The sequence below is a fragment of the Herpailurus yagouaroundi genome, unplaced genomic scaffold (assembly GCF_014898765.1).
Source record: "Herpailurus yagouaroundi ecotype Mexico unplaced genomic scaffold, PumYag 187, whole genome shotgun sequence".
Lineage (NCBI taxonomy): Eukaryota > Metazoa > Chordata > Mammalia > Carnivora > Felidae > Herpailurus > Herpailurus yagouaroundi.
The window spans coordinates 18,985,454-19,013,313 of NW_024412418.1; the positions used below are offsets into that span (position 1 = coordinate 18,985,454).

General features: G+C 40.2%; 1 protein-coding gene across 4 annotated transcripts in view; it reads right to left on the reverse strand.

Moving 5' to 3' along the window:
• QSER1 (glutamine and serine rich 1) overlaps positions 1 to 27,860 on the reverse strand; it is an 84,619-nt gene extending 56,759 nt beyond the window's left edge. Inside the window, exons 1-2 of one of the 4 annotated variants that reach the window (XM_040495512.1) lie at positions 27,754 to 27,860; positions 25,919 to 26,017 (exon numbers count right to left, since the gene is read on the reverse strand). The gene's annotated coding sequence lies outside the window, so the exon portion shown is untranslated. Of the gene's footprint in view, positions 1 to 25,918; positions 26,096 to 27,753 lie in introns of those variants that run through there. The other 3 variants (XM_040495514.1, XM_040495511.1, XM_040495513.1) reach the window with 3 other exon arrangements.

Below are 27,860 nucleotides of genomic sequence, written 5' to 3' on the forward strand. Positions count from 1 at the left end.
AAGAGGAAGGAGCCAAGAGATAAGAGATGCAGTTGTTTTAATCTTCATATCCCCAGCCGAGCATAAACTTCAATCTTCTATCCCTTCTCCACACACTCAAAGTAGGGTGGACTCATTGTGGAAGATAAGAAGGATCAGAATTTTGCAAGGGAAGTATCATCTTCCTTCAGCTGTTGTCACTTTAAATGCCAAATTTAAAAAAAATGACATTTTCCTAAAAATTAAAATGAGCCAAAAGATTATTCAGTTACCACTCTCTACCTTAGGTCTGAACATTCTTTCCCTAAACTTAATTTTAATCTGTTTAACAAAGAAAATTAAGTTTTTTATTTATTTTTACTTTTACTTTGAGAGAGAGAGAGAGAGAGAGAGAGGAAGGGAGGGAGCGGGTGAGGGAGGGAGGCAGAGGGAGAGAATTCCAAGCAGGCTCCACACTCAGCATGGAGCCCAGGGTGACCCTGGGAACGCAGGCACCCCAGGATCTCATATTTTACCTTCAAGGGAATCAAAAGCCTCTAAAGAATTTTAATCAGAGTTAAACAATTAAATTTGTATTTTAAAAGAGTGATTTTTAACCAGGGGTGCCCATTAGCATCATCTGGTAGTTGTTGTTGTTCTTGTTGTTTTTCCTCCAAAATATACCTTTCCAGTTCTCACTTCCAGAAGTTATTTATTAATAGTTCTGAGACAGGACTCTGTAAGTCACTTTGAAAAACTCTTAAAGCAATTCTGCCATGTACTAGCAGTAAGAATCACTGTGTTAGAAAGACGATCTGATAAGCAGTGTGAAGAACAGAGGAAGCCTGTGGGGCACCTGGATGGCTCAATCAGTTAAGTGTCCAATTCTTGGATGCTCAAGTGATGATCTCACAGTTTGTGAGATTGAGCCCAGTGTGGGCACTGCCAGTGAAGAGCCTGCTTGGGATTCTCTCTCCCTCTTACTGCCCCTCTCCAGCATATGCTCTCTCTCAAAATAAACAAGCAAGCAAACAAACAAACAAAAAGGACAGAGAAAGCCTGAAAGCAGGAAAGCCAAGATTCTACTGCAGAAATCCAAGTAAAAGGCTGTAAAGACAGAACAGTGGCCGCAGACAGACATTTGAGAACTCTTAAAAACAAACAGAACTGACAAGGTTTGGCCAACAAAGATTTGTGGGAAAAGTCAGAGGAATCATGAATGATAGTGAACCACCCATAAGGCTGAACAAATCCAACTGGAAGAGTTCAATTCTGGATGCATTAAGTTTGAGGTGAGGTGTTTGTTCTTAAGAGATAGAATGAGGAATAATCAAAAGTGGACTAATGAGGGGTGCCTGGATAGCTCAGTGGTTTAGCACCAACTTCAGCTCAGGTCATGATCCCATGGTTCGTGAGTTCAAGCCCCATGTTGGGCTCTGTGCCGACAGCTCAGAGGCCGGGGCCTGCTTTGGATCCTGAGTCTTCCTATCTCTCTGCCCCTCCCCCACTTGTGCTCTGTCCCTCTCAAACATAAAATAAACATAAAAAAAATTTTTTTAAAGCAGACTAATGAACATTCCCATTTAAGACCCAGCAAAGAAGTCCGAGATGAAAATAAAAAATTGGGAATCATTACCAGTTGGGTATTTTTTAAGTCATGAAAGTGGGTGAAAATGCCCAAGAGTGTCTTACATGAGAAACAGGCTGAGGACAGAAGCTATGGGGATACTGCTTTTGGAGGATATAGTGATCAGGAAAAAGTCTCCACAATATTAAACTATTCCTGTGCCAAACCAGAGGAAGAGAAGAGAAAAGTTATGCAAAGGCCTGAAGTAGGTAAGAGTTTGCTATTATAGAGAAGCTGAAAGAAGACTAACATGCTTTGAGTGTACTGAGGGAAGGGGACTGTAGAAGGAGCCTTATTTACCTGGAGGGTTAACAGGCGGCCATGTAAAAGCCTTGTGGGCATGGTAAAGTTTGGATTTTATTCCAAGTGCAATGGAATGAGAGTACCTAAATACATTTTTACAAGGTAACACTGGCTGCTGCTTCAAAACTCCCTCAGTTCTCAAACTAAAATTGAAAGCAAAGGGAATCCTAAAATCAAATACACCTTTCAGTGTCAACTCCTACCCTCATATACACATTTCTTCCCAAATAGCTCCAAGTTTCACTAAAAGTTGCTTTAAAAATTAATGTTAAGGGATGAAGAGTTTAATGAATTTGGCTATGAACTGCTGAATAATTCCATTGTAATGTCCTTTAGTTGTAAAAAACAATGAAAATAACAGAGTTGTTGATGAGAAAACATAATCCTTTCCTTTGTACTCAACTTTGTAGAAAATCATATAAGAGACAAATCTATGGGTTAAAAATGATGAACTTTCCAGGGTATCATTGGTTATAATTAAAAGGATAATCACAAATATTGACAAGAATGTGGAGAAACAGACCCCTATACATTGCTGGTGGGAATGTAAAATTGTATAGCCACTTTAGAAAACAATTTAGCAGTTTTTCAGAATGTTCAACACAGAATATCCAGAAGACCCAACAATTCCACTCCTAGGTGGAAAACAAAACATATGTTCAAATACTTTCATGCAAAAGTTCACAGCAGCATTATTCACAAGAGTCAAAAAGTGAAAACAACCCATATATACAACAACTACTGAACGGATAAACAAAATGAGCTATGTCTATGCAATGGAATAACTACTCTGCTGTAAGTACTTATAGTACTGATTGATATATGCTACAACATGGATGAATCTCTAAAACAGTATGCTTAGTCAAAAAATCCAGAAACAAAGGAACATGCATTTTATTATTCCATTTATATGAAATGCCCAGAAAAGGCAAATCTAAAGAGACAGAAAATGGTATTAATGGTTACCAAGGGCTAGATAGGGGTGAAAATGGGAAGTGATTACAAATGGGCACAAGGTTTCTTTTTGGGGTAATGAAAAGGTTTGAAGATTAGATTGTTATGACACTGTAGTGATGTAAATATACTAAAAATCACTGTACACTTAATATAGGAGAAATTCATGGTGAGTAAATTAAATCTCAATAAAGCTGTTAATTTAAAAAAAGGGGGGGCTAGGGCATCTGGGCGGCTCAGTCCATTTAGTGTCTGACTCATGATTTCAGCTCAGATCATGATCTCGTGGTTTGTGGGTTCGAGCCCCACATGAGGCTCCATGCTGATAGTGCAGAGCCTGCTTGGAATTCTCTCTCTGCCCCTTCCCTACTCGTGCTTTCTCTCAAAATAAACTAAGAAAAACTTTTTTTTTAAAAAAGGGCTGGAAGAGTCAAATGGCTTAGATTCACTATCTCTAAGGGGACCTTGAGCAATGTATTTACAGCTTCTCCGAGCCTTCATTTGCTCATTAAAAAAATTGTTTTAAGTTTATTTATTTATTTTTGAGAGAGAGACAGAGGCAGAGGGGGAGACAGTGAGAATCCCAAGCAGGCTCTGCACCATCAGCGTGGGAGAGCCCAATGTGGGGCTTGAACCCACAAGCTGCGAGCTCATGAGTTGAAATCAAGAGTTGTATGCTTAACCGACCGAGCCACCCAGGCACCCCTCATTTGCTCATTTGCACAAGTAACTCCTATTCATTGCATCACCTTGGTTCATTTGGGGCCATTAGAAGTATGTTCTGCAGAACATCAGAAGGCAAATGAAAGGAGTCTGAGTATTATTTTTGTTTTAATTTTAAGTTTATTTATTTATTTTGAGAGAGACAGACACAGTACAAGTGGGGGAGGGGCAGAAAGAGAGGAAGAGAGAGAATCCCAAGCAAGCTCCATGCTGTCAGTGCAGAGCCCAACACAGGGCTCAAACTCAAGAACCATGAGATCATGACCTGAGCTGAAACTGAGAGTCAGATGCTTAACCTACTGAGCCACCCAGGCACCCCAGAAGTCTGAGTATTATTTGTTCATTCCCTCCATCACAACCATGGTTCCAGCCAAGCCGCATCCCTCTACAACTACAGCTAAGTCTGGACTCCAATAACTTGTTGCCCTGCCCCTTCATGGGCCTAAAAGTGGCTTCACACTGCTGCAACTCATTCAAAATCTCATTATCCATATTTTGGTTCCTTAACCCTGCCCTCCAACTATAAACTGGGCCTCATTAATATGAGGCCTCAGATGAATGAAAGGAACAAAATTATGTTTTAGGCAGGGCCCTTAACTGATAATTGGTGTAAAGGAAGTGCAATTGGTACTTTGTACCAAGTTATTGTCAAATCAAGTATGATTTCTTGAAATAAGTAAATTTGTTTTCGCTGTTATATACATCTTTAATGATCTTTATCAAAACAATCCTGCTTCGTTTTATACAAACGATAATACTAAATAAAGTTGGCTAAAAGGTGTTTTTGTTTTCACTAAGAAGGTGAAAGGTATGGTATTTCCTGCCTAGGTGGAGTGGTAGAGCATATTCACTAATCAGTCTATCAGTTCCAAACACTATTCACACAGAGAGACAGATTTTGGCATTTGTAACAGATGCCCAAGAAAAACGATGCCAAAGTCAAGGCTATGAAGAGTTTCCGTCTGTTGTTCTGTCAGGAAATAAATGAAATGTGATGGTGATGTGGCATATGCTTGGCTATATTCATAACAAGAGACACCAAGGCCTGGATTGGACACAATTCCAAAATTCCATTTCATCATTTTCCTTTTTTATCTCTGTCATCACCTGCATTACTGACCTTTCCTTTCAACAAAGACAAAATTTTCAGATCCAACTTTTCCCACCTCCAGTATTTTTCTAGAGCACTTTTCTTTTAGAAGAAATACATCTGTACAGCTACATGCAAAAGAATGAAACTGGACCACTTTCTTAGGCCGTACATAAAAATAAACTCAAAATAGATTAAATAAATATTAAGATCTGAATCCATAAAACTGAAAGATAACAAAGACAGTAAACTTTTTGACATCAGCCTTAGCAATATTTTTCTGGATCTGTCTCCTTAAGTAAGAAAACAAAAGCAAAAATAAGCAACTGGGACTATATCAAGCCAATAAGCTTTTGCACAGCAAAGGAAACCATCAACAAAATGAAAAGGCAACCTACTGACTGGAAGAAGATATTTGCAAATGATCTAACCAATAAGGGGTTAATACCCAAAATGTATAAAGAACTCATACAACCTAACACCAAAAAACCAAACAATCCAATCAGAAAATGAACAGAAGATCTTAACATTTTCCCAAAGAAGACATATAAACAGACAACAGACACATGAAAAGATGCTCGACATCACTAATCATCAGGGAAATGCATACCAAAATCACAATGAGATTATCACCTCATACGAGTCAGAATGGCTAGAATTAAAAAGACAAGAAATAACTAATGGTGAGGATGTGGAGAAAGGGAACCCTCATGTGCGACTGGTAGGAATGAAAACTGGTGCAGCCACATGGAGGAGGTTCTTCAAGAAATTTAAAATATCATACAATCTAGTATGGCAATTACTAGTCTAGTCTAGTAATGACAATCTATGACAAGAAATGTCATACAATCTAGTAATTCTACTTCCAGGTATTTACCCAAAGAAAACTAAAACACTAATTAGAAAAGATATATGCACCCCTATGTTTACTGCAGTATTATTTACAACAGCCAAGATATGGAAGTAACCTAAGTGTCCATCCACAGATGAATGGAAAAAGATGTGGTATTCAGCCATAAAAAAGAATATCTTCCCATTTGCAACAACATGGATACTAAGTGAAAGAAGTCAGACAGATACCATATTTTACTTATATGTGGCATCTAAAAACAAAACAAACACAAAACAGAAACAGGTTCATAAACACAGAGAATTGGTAGTTGCCAAAGGGGAAGGGGTGAAATAGGTGAAGAGGATTAAATAGGTACAAACTTCCAGTTATAAATAAATACGCCACAGTGATGACCAAAATAGCATAGGGAATACACTCAATTATACTACAATAACTTTGTATAGGGACAGATGGTAACTATACTTATCATGGTGAACATTTCATAATGTACGTAATTGTCAAATCACTATGTTGTACACCTGAAACTCATATAACAATATAGGTCAACTATACTTGAATTAAATTTTTTTTTAATTTAAAAAAACCCAAGGGAAAAAACCCAAATACATCTGTCAAAGCCAATTAATTTGTAATTCAAATTGTTGCAATGTATTAACTACCTGTAATTTCCAGACATTAACATACTCATTTAAGAAGTAGACAAAAATGGTCATGTGGGTTTTCATGATTATCTTTCATTTCAGGCTCTAAAGAAATTATTAAAAATGAACTACTATATAGTTGATTATTTCTCATAACACATAACAGAGTTCAAATTTCCATAATTCAATTGTATAGGTGCTATGAAATGTTTTTTTATTTTAGCTTCTTCATTGTATCTTGTGGCCCAGTTCCCTTACCAAATTAAACTTCTTCCTTTTATGAGAAACTAGTACAGCTAAATTTTTACTGTGTCACAATTTTGTTCACTATTATTCATGTGATCTAGGATTTCTGGCATTAGGTAAGTCAAGTCTGTCTAATATACATTCATCATGGCAATTCACATTTATACACTAGATTTCTAGACATTTATACACTTTTGGTTTAATATAAGAACCTAATAATGTTTTGGAGCAGAAAAAAGATTCCCAGGTGAGTCAAAATCCAAAGTTATTCACCTTGATACTCAGTATGCTGTTTTTTTGTTCTCTAGAAATTTTAATATAAATTAATCAGAAATCATCTATAAGCTCACTACTTCTGCTTTCTTAAGGAAATTTCCAGAAATTTATAACCCCACTGACCAAATAGACTGCCTTAAAATATCCTATATAGTGAAGTTATGTTAAAAAAAATTTTTAAACCTTTATCTTTCAGAGACACACTATGGTTGAAAGAGATACATACATGTCCTGAAATTTACTTTGAAAAAATACAAAACAAATAAAAGTAGGGAGAGAAAGTAGTTGGAGGTATATATGAAACAAAATTAACCATGCAGGGGGGCACCTGGGTGGCCCAGTCATTTAAGCGGTTGACTCTTGGTTTCGGCTCAGGTTACCATCTCTCAATTCGTAGGTTTGAGCCTTGTACCATGTCGAGCTCCACGATATTAACTTGGGATCCTCTCTCTCTCTCTCTCTCTCTCTCTCTCTCTCTCTCTCTCTCTCTCTCTCCCTAAAAATGAATAAATAGGGGCGCCTGGGTGGCTCAGTCAGTTGAGCATCGGACTTCGGCTCAGGTCATGATCTCAAGGCTTGTGAGTTCGAGTCCCGTCGGGCTCTGCGCTGACAGCTCAGAGCCTAGAGCCTGCTTTGGATTCCGTGTCCCTCTCTCGCTCTGCTCCTTCCCTGCTCATGCTATGTCTCTCTCTCTCTCTCTCTCTCTCTCTCTCTCTCAAGAATAAATAAATCATTAAAAAATGTTTTTAATGAATAAACGTAAAAAAAAAGATTAACCATGTATTAAAGTTTTTAAAGCTGGCTATGAATATGTAGGGTTTGTTGCACCATTCTCTCTAAATGTGTTTGGTTGAAAATTTTCCTTAATAAAAATGTTATTGTCTGTAGTAGAAAAATAAACTTCCAAGTAGCTAATTTATGTTCTGGATTTCTGGTTCACAACAATGATTAATGCAAAGTAAGAAATTATAATGAACATTAAAGAAAAGGTATATACCCTATTTTTATTTTATTTTTTTTTTTAATTTTTTTTTAACGTTTATTTATTTTTTTGGGACAGAGAGAGACAGAGCATGAACGGGGGAGGGGCAGAGAGAGAGGGAGACACAGAATCGGAAACAGGCTCCAGGCTCTGAGCCATCAGCCCAGAGCCCGACGCGGGGCTCGAACTCACGGACCGCGAGATCGTGACCTGGCTGAAGTCGGACGCTTAACCGACTGCGCCACCCAGGCGCCCGTATACCCTATTTTTAAACAACAGGTAAAAACAATTTCTTAATTTACAAACCTACTATCTTAAAATTTCTGATAAACATATCTGTTAAGTGTGAATAACATTCATACTGACTCCAAAGTATACTTTATGAAGATGATGCTAAGCTGACCATAATAAGGTACACAATAGATCAAGATTAACTAGCTGATATACTAGACTAGCTCTTATTTAATTTTTTTTAAGTTTATTTATTTATTTTGAAAGAGCACAAGCAGGGGAGGGGCACAGAGATTTGCTTTTGTTTAAAAAGAAAGTAATACAAAGATAATAACCAATGAATGACTAAACGTACCATTCTATTTAAATCCTCTATCCTTCCAAATCATTCACACTTTTATTTTGACATTATTCCACTAGACCCTTAGTGGCTCTGGGCAAATCAACTTAGTCTGATGTCTGTTTAACTGAGGAGAGTACCAGCTGCTTTACCAGAGTAATACTCATTTTGCAGTCTGCTCAGTATGAGAAATGTTTGAAAATGTTAAGCCATCTAATTTAAGCAAATCCAAGCAAAAGTATTTTAGCTTATCCACATTTTTGTGTTTGTCATGCTTCACTGGGTCAGACAAATCTGGTCTCAAGTTATTTAAATAGGATCAGTGATCACACAGTAATGAGAATGAAGTCATATGAAAATTTCATTATTTTATGTTTAGCTACACCCCATAAATGCTGACAGGTTTACCAACATAGGACAAGCTACATGGTCAGTATTGCTAAAGAATCTTAAACTTATGGATGTCAAATTTCAACTCTGAATATGAGATAACAAGTCAAAGCCGAATATATGCCAACATTAAATATATTCTTTAGTAAATCAATATTTATTGAAGTTATTATATAACAGATACATGGCAAAAAAAAAAAACTGCTCAATGTAGACGGTCAAGAAACCACCAAGTTAATGAAGATGGACCAACAAGAAGACCAGAGAAATGTTTAACATCAAGGATTGATGAGTGCTATGTAGAAACTTCAAGCAAGGTACTAGGCTATACAGTGATGGGGGTGGGGATACACCCTTCCATTGAGGGTACTAGAAGAGCAGGCCTCTAGCAACGTGATGTTTTGAGCTGAATAAATTGAAGCAGAAAGCCATGCAGATTATCAGAGGGAAGACTGGTCTTAGCGGAGAAACAGCCCAAAGACCCCATGGTAAGGGCATACCTACTACTGTTTAAGAAACAATGAAAAATATGTTTCATTCAAAGATAAAACAAGAGGGCAAGGGAGAATCTGAGGTCATGTTCTACAAAAAATGAAAGGTAAACAAGCCTGTGTCCTCCCATTTACCTCTTCATATTATGCAATATGTACACACATATTAGCATACAGCTAGCACACTGGTTAACAAATGCTTACTGTTGACCAAAATGAAAAGAGAATTGATTGCAACTGCAAAGGCCTCTGCTGGTCTGAGTGAAAATAAGGAAACTGATCAGAGCATCCCTGTAACAAGAAGTCATCTAGCATGTTGCTAAAAATGAAAACAGCAGTCAGTAGCAGCAACCAAGGATAAACACATAACAAAGAAATGCTTTTTTTGTAAGCAAGCTTAGCAAAGGAGTAGGCAATTAAAAAAAAAACAACACAGAAACATGTAGTCATATTTGAATTAGTGCACAAAAAAGAAAACAAAACCAAAACACCCTTTTTGACGTACTATTCTCAATGTAAAATATTTCTTCTCTTTTCAAAAGATCACCATGTTCAAGTCCTTGTTCAAATATCACTATTTCAATTAGCCTGCCCAGTCCAAACTATTTAATCCACACTGCCTCACAACCCACCTTCCATTCCTCCTTACCCCATGTTTTCTTGTTCTTGTGTCACCTCCAAGCATACTAGATAATTTAGTTATGTTTATTATTTATCATCTGTCTCACTCCACATACTCCAGTGTAAATTAAATTCCAGGGCAGGCATCCTGGTTTTGTTCACTGATATATCCCAAACTCCCCAGTATTTAATATATGAGAGGTGCTTGGTAAACATCTCTGAAATTCCCATACCTTATGGCAACCATTCAATCTGATATAAACTCATGTATCCAAGTTTTCTTCAAGTACTTTTTGTGAAAGTATGTTGTGGAAAAATTATTCTAATTTTTAAAATAACTGAGAAAGCATAACCTTCCAGCATACATGTTAACTTCCAAGAGATTCAATATTCTTGTTAAAAGTCTCCCATCACTAATGGCTCTGACTTCTTTTCATTTGCCAATTCGACTTCATCCTAAACCCCCACCCCTCTCAAAAGTTTTCCCTGAGGGATGAACACCCTGTGATTAACAGCACACTGATAATAAATCCTGTCTCTGCCACTGACCAGCAGTGTGAATTTGAACAAGTTAACAGTTCTTTGCTTTAGTTCCCTTGTCTGTAAAATGGGCTAATAGGACCTATTGCACAGACTTGTGAAAATTAAATGAGGTAACATAAATATCAGAACAGTGTCTAGCACAGGGTAGATATTCAACAAATGCTACTTATCACCAACAGCTTATGTTCAGTTCTCAGCCATCTACTCTTCATTCTCAGAAATATTAATCTCTAATTGTCTTCTACTGTTGTCTTCTACACAAATGTCTATTCAGACTCCTATATTAACTTTTCTGGTCTTGTTGGCTGAGGACAAATACTTTGTTTTTAAGCAGAGACAATGCCAAGAAGCCAAGGATGATAAGATGACAAACAACATTAGCATCACATAGAAATGAAAATTATTGGGCTTCACCCCAGACCTACTGATTCAGAAATTCTAGGTCTAGGCCCAGCAACCTATGTTTCAACAAGCCCTCTGGGTGATCTGAAGGACTCGTAAATTGGAAAACCACTGATCTAGGGTAAGATCATGTCAGGGAGGGGAATTATCAGACTTGTTTCTGCCATCAGACATTTGCACGAGCCCTTTCGTCAAATCTTGGGGAAATACTAATTCCTCGGGTAGGACATTTTCTTGTTTATTTGCTTATCTGATCTCCCACCCCAAGAATATTAACTCCACAAGACTTTATATTTGTCTGTCTTAATTGTCCGTCTTAATTGCCTAGAACTCCCAATAAGCCTAGAGGAGGTGTATGGTGTATTTGCTGACCAAAATGAATGAACATCTCTACTTGTTTTTATTGCACCATTCTTCTTCCAGTCACCAGAAAAAGGTCAGTACTTCCTTTTGCTTACCTTTTAACACATACCCTTTCAACAATCTCAGGCAATTTTATCTTGAATGTCTCTTATACCCACCTCTTCCTTTCTACACCCTCTGTGATGGTCAATTTTATGTGTCAGCTAGACTGGCCATAGAGAGCCCAAATTATGCACACATTATTTCTGGGTGTGTCTGTAAGACTGTTTTCTGGGTGAGGGGCACCTGGGTGGCTCAGTTGGTTGAGCGTCTGACTTCAGCTCAGGTCATGATCTCCTGGTTCGTGAATTCAAGCCCACTGGCTCACTGCTGTCAGCCTGTCAGTGCGGAGCCTGCTTCAGATCCTCTGTTCCCCTCTCTCTGCCCCTCCCCCACTGGGGCTCTCTCAAAAAATAAATATAAAAAAAAAAAGTGTTTCTGGGTAAGATTAGCATTTGAATCCATGGAGTCAGTAGAAGAGATAGCCCCTCTCAATATAGGTGGGAATCATCCAAACCACTGAGAGTCTAAATACAACAAAAGGTAGAGGAAGGAGGAATTTGTACCTTTTTTCCTGCTTGAGCTGGGACATCTTGTCTCATTTCCTCCTGCCCTCGAACTGGGATTTATACCATGGGCTCCCCTGGTTCTCAGGCCTTACAACTCAGACTGAATTATACCATCAGCTCTCCTGGGTCTCCAGACTGCAGACAGCAGATCATGAGACTTCTCAGCCTCCATAATTGCATGAGCCAATTCCTCATGATAAATTTGCATTATATATATAAATCTCCATTTATATATACTTGTGTGTGTGTATTCATTCAATTGGTTCTCTTTCTCTGGAAAACATCTGACCAATACAGATTTTGGTACCAAGACTGGTTACAGAGGAAGAGAATTTTAAGGATGAGTTTTCTAAAATGGTCCTAGGGTTTCCGCAATTGGCTCTCTAATCTGATTAGAGTTAAAGTTTCCAGTTGTAAAGAGCAATGATAGTCCATGGCATGAACTCTATTTTATAGAGATATGCAAAATATCTGCACTTGATATTCCTCATCATCCCCTTATAAGCAGCAAGGAGCTAAATGACTCTGTATGTGATACTTTCAAACCTTTTTGGAAAACTAATGAATATGACATTTGCTGGTTGCTCCTAATGTCACTGGACAAAGTGGTGAAAAGAGAGGATGAGCTCAGTGATTCAAATTCCCAGCTCTAGTGCAGTAAATGACCTAAGAGCTTCTAGGTGTTCCTGAAGGAGATCCTTACCTCCTGTAGCCACTGGGCTGAAATGGCTGAAAGTCCATGTAGAACCTCATCCTGTGGTAGAATTACAACACAAGTTGAACTCTCAGCGTCACAGGGCGGCTACTGTTAAAGTGAGGGCACTGATTGGGAAAGAAGAATGAGATCCTGCAGGTTGGGATGGTGAGATGTGGAAAGATCTGATGGAGCTGGAGACACTGGGCCTCTAAATTCTTACCAGTCTTCTTTACTGGTGGAAGAGGTTTCCCCACCTGCAGTAGAAGCATCCTCTCTACCTCCATCTGATGGGATTAATTCTGCACTGCCTGATGAATCTGTAATGGTTTCCCCTGAGGCACTTGCTATGTAAGACAATGCTGATTCTCCTCAGGACCCATCCCTACCACCTCTCTGTGTTTCTAGACCCATAACTAGACTGAAGTCCCAACTGGCCCCTAAAGGTGAGGCACAATGTGTCAGGTCCAGGATGAAGTATGTTACAGTCTAAAAGAAATACTTGGATTTCTAACTTATATAGACAAAAATCTGAGGACCATGTATGGGAATGGGCATGTGTGTGGATCTAACGGTGGAAGAAACATGGTTTGATCAGGCCAAATTTATTGACATGGGCTCACTAAGCAGAGATTCTGCATTTAATGCCACCGCTTAGGGAGCTGGAAAAGGCTCTAGCATTTTGGCTGGTTAGCTGAAAAATGGACTAAAAGGCAGCCAGCCACCAGGAGCAAACTGGAAATGCCCACATGCCTTGGTTTAATGTAGAAGAAATGATTCAAAGGCTTATGGAGATTAGAATGTTCCAGTAGGTTTGTCAAGACCTACTTCCCCACATTGGGAAGGTCCAGAAGACATACTTTTCAGCAATACTGTGAGGAATAAATTTGTGAAGGGAATCCTGGCATCTGTGGAGTGCTCTGTGACCACCCATCTCTGTGGGCCAAACCTCACTGTAGAAACTGTAGTCAATTAACCTAAATACAATGAGTATAATTAGACTCCAGGGTAGCAGGGGCCAAGAGTCAATCAACTACAAAAGGCAAGGTGGACATGGTTACTGTAATGGACAGCAGACTCAAAGCAGCAATCTGAATAGTCTGAATCACTTAGACCTTTGATGTTGATTATGGTGTTCCTTGAAAGTAAAACAGACAGGAAGCCAACCAAATTCTTAATCTACATAAGCACAAAATTTCTAGGTCAAGTGAACAAAAGCCTAATTCAAATAATAAAAAAGCCCTTAAGTCAATTCCCAGACTTGAACCAGACTGCAGACTCAGAATTTTTTTTTAAGTTTTTTAAAGTTTTATTTATTTTGAGAGAGACAAAACGTGTGCGTGGGTTGGGGAGGGGCAGAGAGAATACCAAGCAGGCTCAGCACTGCCAGCACAGGGCCCCACGTGGTGCTTGATCTTATAAACTGTGAGATCATGATCTGAACTGAAACCAAGAGTCAGACACTTTAACCAACTGAGCCACCCAGGGGCCCCAGACTCAGAAGTCTTTGAATAAAGAGGCCAAGTCCCCATGAGGGAGGACAGCAGTACATTACTGAAAATGTATACTGTTAATCTTTCTCTCAGCCTTCTCCAAAGGGACCTATGTATGTATTGCCTTTTACCAGGGTAACTGTATACTGGAGAAAAGGAAATAATGTCAGACCTTTCAGGAACTACTGGATGTGGGCTATAACCTGACGTTAATTCCAGGAGACCCAAAACATCACTGTAGCCCAGTAGTCAAGAGTAGGGGCTTGGGGCGCCTGGTGGCTCAGTCGGTTAAGCATCCAACTTCAGCTCAGGCCATGATCTCACAGTTCGTGGGTTCGAGCCCCATGTCGGGCTCTGTGCAGACAGCTCAGAGCCTACAGCCTGCTCCTGATTCTGTGTCTGCCTCTCTCTGCACCTCCGCCACTCACACTGTCTCTCTCTCTCTCTCACAAAAAAATAAACGTGAAAAAAAATTTTTTTTTTTAAAAGAGTAGGGGCTTATGGAGGTCAGGTTCAAGTTCATCTCACATGGGTCTAGTGGGTCCTTGAACTCATTCTATGGTTATTTTCCCAGGTTGAGAATGCATCATTGGAATGACATACTTAGCAGCTCACAGAATCCCCACACTGATTCCCTGACTTGTGGTGTGAGGGTTATTATGGAGGATAAGGCCTAGTGGACACCATTAGAATTGCTTCTACCTCAAAAAAAATTAAACCAAAAGCAATACTAAATCCTCAGAGGGGCTGCAGGGATTGGTGCTACCAAGGCAAGGATTTGAATGATGCAGGGGTGGTGATTTCCACCGTATCTCCATTCATATGTATTTGGCCTATACAGAAGGTTGACGGGTCTTGGAAAATGACAGCAGATTGCTATGTTTAACCAGGTGGCAAATCCAACTGTAGCTTCTGTACCAGATGTGGTTTCATTGCTTGAGCAAATTATTACACATTCCCTAGTGCCTGGTATGCAGCTATGGATCTGGCAAATTCCTTTTTCTCCATACCTGTCCATAAGCAGTTTGCTTTCAGCTGGCAATGCCAGCGATACACTTTTACTGTCTTACCTCAGGGCTATATTGATTCGGTAGCTCTACGTCATAATTTACTCTGCACAGATCTTGATCACCTTGCATTGATAATATTATGGTGATTAGACAAACTGAACAAGATGTAGCAAATACTCTAGACTTACTGGTAAGACATTTATATATCACTGGGTGGAAAATACAAAATTCTACTTCAGTGAAATTCTAGTAGTCCAGTGGTATGGGATATGTTGAAATATCCTTACTGAGGTGATGGATAGGTTTTTTGTCTCTGGGCTTCATACAACTAAGAAGGATGCATGAGATGTACCCAGTGGGACTTGGAGGCAACATATTCCTTACTCGGGTGTGTGTTATTCTGGCCCATTTACTGGGTGACCCAAAACACTGCTGGTTTTGAGTGACAAGAAAGGATGTGTAACAGGCCCAGGCCGCTGTGCAAGCTATTCTGCCACTTGGGCCATAAAAGCCAACAGATCCATTGGTTCTTGAAGTGTCAGTAACAGATAGGGCTGCTATTTAGAACTTTTGGCAGGCCCTTTTCGGTGAATTACAGCCATAGATCTTTAGGATTTGGAGCAAGGCCCTGCCATCATCTATAGATAACTACTCTCTTTTTGAAAAACTGCTCTTGACCTGCTACTGGTCCTCAACAGAAACTGAACATTTAACCATGGGCCCCCAAGTTACCACAGGACCTAAGATACCTATCATAAACTGGGTGTTATCTGATCCACCAAGCCATAAAGATGGATATGCACAGCAATACTCTATCATCGAATGGACATAGTACATAGCCTATCAGGCCCAAGCAGGCCCTGAAGGGAAAAGTTACATTAAAAAGTAGTCTGGGTGGCTTAATCGGTTGGGCATTCAACTCCAGCTAGGGTCATGATCTTGTGGTTCGTGAGTTCGAGCCCCACATGGGCCTCTGTGCTGACAGCTTGGAGCCTGGAGCCTGCTTTGGATTATGTATCTCGCTCTCTCTCTGCCCCTCTTCCACTTGCACTCTCTCTTTCAAATATAAACAAAAACAGGGGCGCCTGGGTGGCTCAGTCGGTTAAGCGGCCGACTTCAGCTCAGGTCATGATCTTGCGATCAGTGAGTTCGAGCCCCTCGCCAAGCTCTGTGCTGACAGCTCAGAGCCTGGAGCCTGTTTCAGATTCTGTGTCTCCCTCTCTCTGACCCTCCCCCATTCATGCTCTCTCTCTCTCTCTCTCTCTCAAAAATAAACGTTAAAAAAAATTAAAAAAAATAGTAAATAAAAAAAAATAAACAAAAACATTAAAAAAAAAAAAAAAAAGAAGTGGTCCAAGGGGGCGCTTGGGTGGCTCAGTCAGTTAAGCATCCAACTTCAGCTCAGGTCATGATCTCACGGTCTGTGACTTCGAGCCCTATGTCAGGCTCTGTGCTGACAGCTCAGAGCCTGGAGCCTGCTTCGGAGTCTGTCTCCCTCTCTCTCTGCCCCTCCCCCACTTTTGTGCGCGTGCACGCGCTCGCGCACTCTCTCTCTCTCTCAAAAATAAATATTACCAAAAAAAAAAAAAAAAGTAGCCCAGGGGCACCTGGCTGGCTCAGTCAGCAGAGCATGTGACTCTTGATCTCAGGGTTGTAGGTTCAAGCCCCAACTTGGGTATAGAGATTACTTAAAAATAAAACCTTAAAAAAAAAAAAAGAAAAAAAAGAAAAAAAAAAGAAAACAAGTGGCTGAAATCCCATGGTCCCCATTCCTGTTACTCTGCCTTCTCTCTCCCAGCCTATACCCTTACAATCCATTGAAAGAGGAAGAAAAGACTTAGGCCTGGTTTACCTATCTGTAAGATATGTAAGCACTAGCTAAAGGAGACAGCTGCTGCACTACAGTCCCTTTCTGGGATATCCCTGAAGAACAGTGGTAAAGGGAAATCTTCCTGGTAGGCAGAACATCAAGCAGAGTACCCGGATGTCCATTTTCCTTGAAAACAGAAATGGCCAGAAGAGCAATTATATATTGATTCAGGTGCTGCAGCCAATGGTTCGGCTGGATGGCCTGGGACTTGAAAGGAACATAACTGGAAAATTGCTGACAAAGAAAGTATATGGATACACACCTGAATGGGCAAAAAAATCGAAGATTTGTTTTCTGTGTGAATGTTTACCAAAAGGTGACCTTAACAGAGGAGGATTTTAATCATTAAGTGGATAGAATGACCTGGTCTGTGGATATCAGAGAACATTCTTCACCAGCCACTCTGGGCTAATGAACAAAGTGGCCATGGTGGCAGGGACGGATGTTATGCATGGGGTCAGCAACACGCACTTCCACATGTTAAGACTGACGTGGTTATGGCCACTGCTGAGTGACCAATCTGCCAGCAACAGATAACAACACTGAGCCCTTGATATGGTACCATTCCGCAGGGTGATCAGCTACTGGTGACAGGTTGATTACACTGAACAGCTTCCATTATGGAAGGGGCAACACTTTGTTGTTGCTTAGATACTTACTCTGGATGTGGATTTCTGCCACAACTATCATCTGTGGACTTATGGAATGCCAATGCCTGATCCACCATTATGGTATTCCAACACAGAATTCCTTCTGATGAAGGAATTCACTTCACAGCAAAAGAAGTGCAACAGTGGGCCCATTCTTATGGAATTCACTGGTTTTACCATGTATCCCATCATCCTGAAGCAGATGGCTTGATGGAATGGTGGAATGGCCTCTTGAAGACTATTTAAGCACCAACTAGGACTGGGGCACCTTGAGGACTGGGGCAAGGTTCTCTAGAACTCTGTATATGTTCTGAATCATCATCCTGTTGCCTAGTATTGTTTTCATGGGCCTAGGAATCAAGGGAGAGAATGGGAGTGTCACCACTCATTAACATCCTTAGTGAACCACTAAGTGAAACTCCCTGTTTCAGTGACTTTATGCTCTGCTGGCCTGGAGGTCTAAGATCCAGCAGGAAAAATGCTTCATTAGGAGACCCAACAATGATTCTACTGGACTGGAAGTTAAGACTGCCACTCGGCCACTTTGGGCTTCTCATGCCTCTGAATCAACAGACAAAAAAAGGAATTCCTACTCTACCAAGGGGAAATTGAAATACTCTGCAACGCAAGCAAAGATGAGTATGTGTGGAATACAGGAAGTCCCTTAAGGTGATGCTCAAGTATTACCATGCCCTGTGATTAAAGTCAACGGAAAACTAAAACAACTAAGTCCAAACAGGACCATAATGGTACAGGCCCTTTAGAAATGAAGGTTGGGTCACCCGACCAGGTAAAGAACCACAGGCAGCTGAGATACTTGCTGAAGGCAAACAGAATGGGTAGTGGAAGAGGTAGTTATAATACTAGCTATGAGTATATAATCAGCTAAGGAAACAGGACTATAATTGTCATGAGTATTTCCTCCTTATTTTGCTTATGTTTTTGTGTCCATGTATATTTGTTTTCTTTCCTCTTATTTCCTTATCATGTGACATAAGATGTACTGATTTTCTATCACAGTACTTAAGTATTATTAATTTTACATCACAGTATTTAAGTTATAGGATATCAAGAAGAAGAATAAAAATCACTCAAGGACTTAATCTTCTCTCCTGGGGAAGGGACTGGCAGGTTTTCAGTTGTACACAGGATAGTTGTATCCTGCTAGAAAAAATTATGATCTTATTGTTATCTTTATATGGAGATTAAGTACAGATTAAACAGATGCCTACAGGTGTAAAGATGACAAGGTTGGGGCGCCTGGGTGGCTCAGTCGGTTGAGCGTCCGACTTCAGCTCAGGTCACGATCTCGCGGTCCGCGAGTTCGAGCCCCGCATCGGGCTCTGGGCTGATGGCTCAGAGCCTGGAGCCTGCTTCCGATTCTGTGTCTCCCCCTCTCACTGCCCCTCCCCCGTTCCTGCTGTGTCTCTCTCTGTCTCAAAAAAAAATAAATGTTAAAAAAAAAAAAATAAAAAAAAAAAAAAAAGATGACAAGGTCACCTTCACTGGCCACTGGGTACCCAGATTAAGCATGTTTCTGCCTCCTTTTCCCCAGAAATAAACTGCCCCCTGTTTCCTGCCTCACTGTGTGAGTTGGGACATCTCATTTTCTCCAGCCCTCACACTGGGATTTATGTCATGGGCTCCCCTCGTTCTCAAGCCTTAGGACTCAGACTGAATTACACAACAGGCCTTCTTTGTCTCCAGACTGCAAAGAATAGAGCATGGAGCTTTTCAGCCTCCATAATCGTGTGAGACTATTCCTCATAATAAATCATACATGGATAGATACCACAATTATCATATATACATACATATACTCCATCCATATCCATTACAAATCATATATTTCTCTGGAGAACCTTGACTAATACAACCTCCCTCTTGTCTGGACTGATGAATTGCCTCTCATTTGGTATCTGTGTTATACCTATGCCAATTTAAAAAAAAATTATTTTAGAGAGAGAGCAAGTGAGTTGGGGAGAGGGCAGAGGGAAAGAGAGAATCCCAAGTAGGCTCCATGCTCGGCACGGAGCCCAACACGGGGCTCCATCCCACAACCCTGGACCTGAGCTGATATCAAGAGTTGGATGCGCAACTGACTGAGTCAGCCAGGTGTCCCTACCTCTGCCAATTCTAATGCATTATGTACTTAACTGAGAAAATAATACTACAACACTTATTTGCTCATATCATCATCATCCTTCTCAAAAACCTTTCAAAGCTTCCTATTGAGATGTATAGACTATACTCCATAGTCTGTCATCAAAGCTGTCCAAGTCTAGCACTAATACACTGTGGTAGAGTGTTACTCTGCTGACCTCCCCAATGAAACACACCTTTGTATAGTCTTTCTCCCATAACTCTACACTGGGCCCAGAACTGCTTTGACCGTAAGTGATGCTATGTCAGTTTAAGGATCAGCCCTTAACTGGTCTGATTCCATTTCCTCCTTTTTAAATTTTTTTTTCTTTAATGTTTATGTTTATATTTGAGAGAGGTGGGGGGGAGAGAATGAGCAGGGAAGGGGCAGAGAGTGAGGGAGACACAGAACCTGAAGCAGGCTCCAGGCTTGATGCTATCAGCACAGAGCCTGACGCGGGGCTCAAACCCATGAGCAGTGAGATCATTACCTGAGCTGAAGTCAGACACTTAACTGACTGAGCCACTCAGGCACCCCCACTTCATGCTCATCCCTTATTCTATTCATGCAACATTAACAATAATTCAGGTCAGATGTATGTAATATACCTGACAAGGCTTCCATGATCCCCTTGAACTTTATATAATTTTTCCTTCTAAGTCCCCAAAACATTTTGGTAACACTTAAAAAGAAACAAATATTCTGCTTAGTACTACAGGGCTTCAATTCATTTGCTGAATGTTTAGTAGACACTTATAACGTGCCTGCCAGACATTGTCCTAAGTGCTGACAATAAAGCTAATATTCTAGGGGTGCCTGGGTGGCTCAGTCGGTTAAGTGTCCGACTTCAACTCAGGTCATGATCTCTGTTTCACATTCTCTGTCTCCCTCTCTCTCTGCCCCTTCCTAACTCGCGCTCTGTCTCTCTCTCAAAAATAAACATTAAAAAAAAATTTTTTTTAAACTAATATTCTATATAGTTCAGAATGTGGATGCCATTCTAAACAATTTTCTGAGTTATTTCATTTAATTTTCAAGAACTCTGGAAAGTATGCTCATTTTGGGGTACCTGGGTGGTTCAGTTGGTTAAGCATCTGACTTCGGCTCAGGTCATGATCTTGTAGTTTGTGGGTTTGAGCCTCATGCCGGTGTCTGTGCTGACAGCTCAGAGCCTGGAGCCTGCCACATTCTGTGTCTCCCTCTTTCTCTGCCCCTCCCCTGCTCATGCTCGCTCACGCTCTCTTTCGCAAAAAGAAATAAACATTAAAACTTTTTTTCAAAAATGCTCGTTTTATACAAGGAACTCAGGCACAGAGAGATTAAGAAACTTATTTAAGATCATAGTGCAAGTGGAGTCAAAATAGAATCCCAAAAATTCTGACTTCAGAGTTTATGCTATCAACCACTACTCCACGCTGCCTTCTACAGAGGTGAACAAGACAGACAAGATCTCTGTCCTCATGGAATATACATTCTATTAGTGGTAGTTAGTGGGATGAGGAAAGGGTAGTAACAATACATATAATTCTACAAAACTACTTCAGACAGTGATAATGCTATGAAGAAAACAAAACTCTATGATATGATGCAATGATGAGAGGTTACTTTAGATAGTGCAGAGAAGGCCTTTATGAGGCCTGGGTGAAGACCTGGGTGTCCAGAAGAAGCAACAAAGCGGAAGACCTGTGAAAAGAATACCAGATAAAGAGAACAGCCAGCGCAAAATTCCTAGGGCACAAATAATCTTAACATGTTTCAGGAACAGACATAAAGCCAGCATGGCTGAAGGATGGTAGGGGGAGTAGAATAATGAGGTTGGAGAATTAGCTGAGGCTCAGATCACACAGGGCCTTGTAGGCCATGATAAAGACGTTGGATTTTCCTCTGAGTAACAATGGAAGGTTTTAAGCAGGGTCACAACATTACCTGATTTGTATTTTGCAATGTTAACTGGCTGTTGCATGTTTAATAAACTCTAGAAGGCTAAAGTGGAAACAAGGAAAGCAATACGAGACACTCATAGTCCTGTGGGAAATTATGGATATGGAGATCAAACCAACAGGATTTACCGAGGGGATGAATATGGGCGGAAAGAAATGAATCACAGGTGGCTCCAGTCTTTTGGGCCAGCACTACTAAGCAAGTGATCTTATTTACTGAGGTTGGGAAGGTTAAAGGAGGACCAGTAGGGCATAGGGTGATAACCATGTTTTGGATATAGTATGTTTGAAATACCTACTCAATACCCAAGTGGAGATGATGCGGAGACACCGTTGTAGCTAGATATGAATATAGAAATATAAATTTGAAAGTTAAATGATGTGTATGGCAACTTCACCCAGGATAAGTGAGGAGAGAAGGAAAAAGTCTGGAACTCCAAGCCCCTGGGCACTTCAACATTTAGAAACCAAGCAGAGAAGCAGCAAGTGATATCCTGTTTCCTCTTTGGATCACAAGTTCTTTGAAAGGCAAAGCAGTGTCTTCTTTTTTTTTTTTTTTTTTTTGGTAGCCTATAGAACTTAGCTCAGTAACAGAAACTCAAAGATGCTCAATACATTTTAATGAATGCACAAATGAATGATTTCTCAAGTTTTCACTGAAGAAATATATAATATCTGGGATAAAGCAATAGTGTCTCATGTACTTTGGGCACTCAAATATTTGTTTAATGAATGGAAAAAAAACTTGGACTAAGTTTTGCTAGATACAGTTTAGTATTCATTGTTCCAGAGAGCATAGCAAGGAAACGTAGAAAACAAGCAGCAGCCCACATCCTCACTTCTAACCAATGATAATCACAAATGTCCTAAGCCCTTTGTCTTGGTTCCTACTACAGGGTCAAGGAGTAGAAGCTGCAGCAGGAAGGAAAGGGCTTCCAATTCCCAAACTAACTCAAGAGTTCAGGCTTTTGTGTCATAAATATGTATTAAGCACCACCTATATGCCAGACACTAGAGTGAGTACTAGATACATAGCAGTACACAAAACTGTCCCTCAAAGAACTTGCATTCTAAAGAGGAAGGTATCTATTACATAAATAGCATATAAGTATATGATATTTCTAAGAATTATATTAAAGTACACTAAAATACAGTGTGAAAACATATACCATTGCACAAAACAACATGGGACAGAGGTTGGAAGGCAGTGAGTCTCTGACATAAATACCTTAAGAAGTCAGGTAAAGAGGGAGGGAAAGAGTGAGTTGTCTAAGTGGAGGTAACAGCATGTATGAAAGTTTTAAGGTAGGAAGGAATTTAGAATGGCCCAAGGAATTTAAAATGGACCAGTAAATGCAGGGCCATATACATTGTTTTTATAAATTTTAAAAACTTGATCCTAAGATGCAGGAGTAACCATGGAAAGGTTTTATAAAGCAAAGGGGCAACATAATCAAACTAGCAAATTTATGTTTAAAAAAAAATCAGTCTGAATTCTCTAAGAGTTAACTGAAGGAAGAAAAGGTTCAAGATTGTTTAGTTTGGAGGAGACTGCAGTTATTGTGAAAAATAATGGTGGCTTGGATCAGGGTGGAGCAGTAGAAAGGAAAGGAGTAGAAAGTAGACAATTTCAAGATATATTTAAGAGATTAAAAAAAAAGCAGGAGGGATTGGTGACTAAGCACACACAAGTCCCAGGTTGACCTGGGTAACTATATGGACAAAAGTGTGACTTCCTGAGACAGGCCTCATTAGAGAAGCAGAGGTGAAATAGGTGGGGACAGCAGGAGTTCATCACTAAATGGTCCTTATATACCCAAGTAAAAGCTCAGAGAGGTAGCTGGTTATGTGATTAGGTGATCAGAACAGGTTTGTGCCTTAGACATATACATAGGCATCTCCAGAGATGGTATTTAAAGTCATAGGCATGGAGCACCTGGGTGGCTAAGTCAGTCAAGCACCTGACTCTTGGTTTTAGCTCAGGTCAAGATCTCACGGTTTGTGGGGTTGAGCCCTACATCAGGCTCTGCACTGACAGTGTGGGCCTGCTTTGGATTCTCTCTAACCCTCCCCAGCTCATTCTCTCTCTCTCTCTCAAAAATAAATAAATAAACTTAAAAAAACAAAAGTCATAGCATGGATGTAATTATCCTCAGGAGAAAGCACAAGAAATTGTATCAGTTCAAAGTCCTGAGCAAGCGACACATAGAGATCAGAAGAGGAAGAATTAATGAAGAACAGGGAAAAGCAGTGGGTTAGAAAGGTAAGAGGAAAACCAGCAAAGTAGAGTGCTATGAAAGTAAAAGAAAGCATGTTTCAGGGCGCCTGGGTGGCTCAGTCAGATGGGCGACTGACTGCGGCTCAGATCATGATCTCACGGTCCATAGGTTCAAGATCCGCATTGCTTTGCACTGACAGCTCAGAGCCTGGAGCCTGCTTCAGATTCTGTGTCTCCTTCTCTCTCTCTGCCCCTCCCTTGTTCACACTCTGTCTCTCTCAAAAATAAACATTTAAAAGAATAAAAAAAAAAAAGCACATTTCCCTTGGGAAAAAAAGGTCAACAGTGACATGAACACTGAAATAAGGATACTAATGATGGTAGGTTTCTAGGCCAGCTATAAAAGCTCATTTAACCCATAATATAGGCAGATTACATTGTTAGACTATCTTACCATGAAGTAGTCCAATATAGTAATTAAACATGCAGGCTCCACATCCACAATGCCCAGGTTTAAATCCCAGCTCCCCTATTTACTAGGTGCCTATAAATATATTACACTTAATTATACTTTGACTTAGTTATACTTAATGCCTCTATGCCTTAGTTTCCTCATTCATAAAAGGTAAAAATAATACCTACCTCAGAGGATTAAGATTAAGCATGTTTGTGTGTGTGTTTTGTGTATGCATGCACATATGCATCACTTAAAACAGTAACTAGCACAAATTAGCTCAGTAAATATATCTATTATTATTTACAACATGGTCTCTAAGAGAAAATACTTCGTGAATAACAAAAGTTTGTTTGAAATAACCCTTCACTAATTTGGGATTGTCTCTACTCATAAATTGTGATCTTACAAGATCTTTTCCCAAAAGCCTTGAGAGAAACTCTAGATTTAAAACTTACCCCAAAAGTCCTCAAGATAGCTGACCAGTTTTAGAGAAGCTAATTATTTTTCTGGTTTTTGGAGGGGTACTTATCCCTACTCATTACACATTCTATACGATCAGAAAGAACTTACATATCAGGAAATTTTAAAAACTGGTGGCAAAAAAATAGACTGTTTCAAGTGACAAAATTACAAAAACAGATATAAACCTACTTTAAACAAAGCATTTTTATTTAGTCACTTTCTGGTACATATTCAAATACAAACATATCTATCATCACTATGATGGAAACAGCCTCTTGATGTTCTGTACATGATATAAATAACAGGCAGAGAAAAGGCAGCAGGTATGCAGCTTCCTGATGATCATCTTATTTCCAAAAGGTATACAAAGGTATTTAAGACAGCCCCACAAAAGTATTTCCAAATGCATGGTGATAGGCAAAGATATAGTCATTCAGTCCCTAAAACTAATGAAGAACACACCAAAAAAAAATGGAGATTTATAGGACCAATTTTTATCCCTGAATTTCCCATTTACTTAGCACGTATTTCAGATATATTCAGAAATATTCAGAAAACCCTCTATACACCCCATGATGGAGTTTCCCATTAGCTCTTTATTTTTTAATTGTAAAACAAGAGAAATACCTCGTATCTGATGGAGCTGTTATACCAAAAAAGTATTATTTCAAAGTAATGAAAAATTGTTTACCACGTTCTTTCCCATCAACTGATGAAAATGTTCCATCTCAGGACCAAGCAAAGACACAAAGTAGGATGTTAGATCCCATGTCAGTAACAACTGAATGTCATTACCATCTGTTCACTTCTGAATAGGTTACTGGAAACAAGGTGACAGACTAATTCTTTATGGATAAGTATCCATATATCATTACACTAGTACTCATTTGCACCTTCAAGAAGAAACTGCCGCAAAGGGGAACAAAAACATTCAACTGATATATGAATTATGAAAAAGCTTTTAAAAATGTTATAAAAATATGAATAGGCTTCTAAAAATGCAGAATAGCTAAAGACTTACAGGCCATATTTCAGATTCAGTATTTTCTATATAACTGAAATGAAAGAGGACATTGCACAATTTGAAGAATAAAATGAGGTACAATTAAGAAGTGTGCGTAGCCCTGTACAGATGGCCTGATCCTAACACAAGATGTTAACAAAGCACGTTGGTGGGGGAGGGGGAAAACCTGCATGTTCTATGCTAAAATTTAGTTGACTCCACCCCCAAAATACATATTTTTAAAGGGGGGGGGGCTTAACATTTAAGAATCAATAACTTCCAAAAAACAGAAAATAAATCTCTTTTAGATTACGTGTCCCAAATGAATCTACTTACTGTTTGCAAATGTGTTTGGGAAGTCATTCTTTGTTACTGTGATAAATAACATTTGGAAAATATGACAAGTAGATTTTAGTTTCTTGCCTCAGAAGTATTCTGCTAAAAGAAATAACAGAAATAACTAGGTAGAAATTGTTCCATTTACCTAATACTTTTAATTTAAAACATAAAAAATGATACACAAATACCTATCATTACTGTTTACTGAAGAGAAAGTAATTTTAATTTGTAAATTATCGTACTCAATGCAAAAGCCACTTGAAAAACGATAGTAAAATTAGCATCAAAAAAATCAATGGGAAAAGTGCCAAACATTTTTCATAAAACTCCTTGAAATGTCTTAATTGTATATAATACAAAGTTATGATTATTTCTGAAAAGTTTCAATTATTTAGCTCCAAATTGGCACATCACATTATTTTTTAAATCCCAGCTCTTTTAAACAAAGGACCTAAAATTTTCTAAGAAAGCTTATTTCCCTTTTCTTGAACCAAATTTTTCTCATTCTCTCAGAATAATCCCGAGGTAGTATTTAAGACAAAAGACCAGCTACTCTTCACACATTATTTTCCAAATCACGAACGTGGAACTTTGATAAAAACAAAGAAGATAATCTAGAACAGTGTAATATATAAAGTAAAAAAAAGTTCACTTCTGTTGTGACAATAGTGAAGAAATCTGATGAGATCATAAAGCCACGAAGCTTCCTGTTGGTAGCTGAGGATGAAGTCATTAGCAACCCAGGATTCCCTGGTCCTTGTAATCAGAAGCTGCACCTACCAGATTCTGCATTGTTCGGCAGAGGTGGCTTTAAAACACCCCGCTCCCGAATCGTCCAAAGCAGACCACGCCTTCCAGTTATCATTCAAATGGACCATTTCAAAGTGTGGCACTACTACACATTTCCCGCGAGCTTAAATATCTAGTAAGAGTCAACATTTTAGATTCTCTTGGTCATGATGGAGCAAAGATGAACTCTTGAACAGAACCCCACTCTACATAATGAACCGGGGTTTCAGAAGCCGAGATGGAGAAGCATGCTTCTGTTCTTCAACCTTTATGGCCTTCGCTGACCCCCCGCTCCAATTTCTTCCCAACTCTTAGTCTCCCCAAGATACAGAAGGCAAAAAAGATCCCTTACTTCCTGCTGTTGTTAAAAGGGGAGGAAACCCAACAGTAACTTTGAACGCGTGGAAGAGAAATAGCTTAGTCTTGGCCACCACCGCAAACATATGTCACCCAGCCCCTTCGCAGCTTTCGCGCCCCTCCAGGCCCTCTCCCGGGCCCCCACGCCCCAGGGGTTCTCCCGCAATCCAGCCCTCCCGGGTCTCCCAATGTCAGAGACACAGCTCGACGCCTCTTCCTCTCGCGCCTCCCCCACCCTCACATTGCCGGGGTCCCCAACCACATTGTCCATTCCAATACAATGGAATGTCACTGCCCGGAACTCCTCAGAGCCCCCCTCGGCCCCCCGGAGTCAGTCCCGGGTCTCCCTGATCGCCGAGTTCAGGCACGAACCCAAACTTCACCATGTGAGAGAGCCCAAGACCCGCGAGGTGACGGAGACCCACGACTCCCGCCCAGCCCTCCCTTTTACTCATAGTCCCCGAGCAGCCCCGGGCAAGAATCCTGCACTGGGCGCCCCCACCCACCCCAAGACCACCTCATAGGAGTCATCAGCAGCCTCTCCCGACGCGGGCATGGGCTAGGAGAAGAGTGGAAGGCTCTCCGCCCGGCCCGGACCCCTGGGCGGCGCTGCACAGGAGCGAAGGCCCCAAACGCATCCCCGGCCTTTCCTGGCCCACGACGACCCCGCCGCCCACCCTCCCTACCTGGCCTTGAGGCTGGGGCTGCTGCCGCTGCTGCAGCTGCTGCTGGCGGCGGCGGCCGCCGCGGCTCGGGGTTCGTAGGCCCAGGCGGGGGCGGGGGGTGGTGCGGC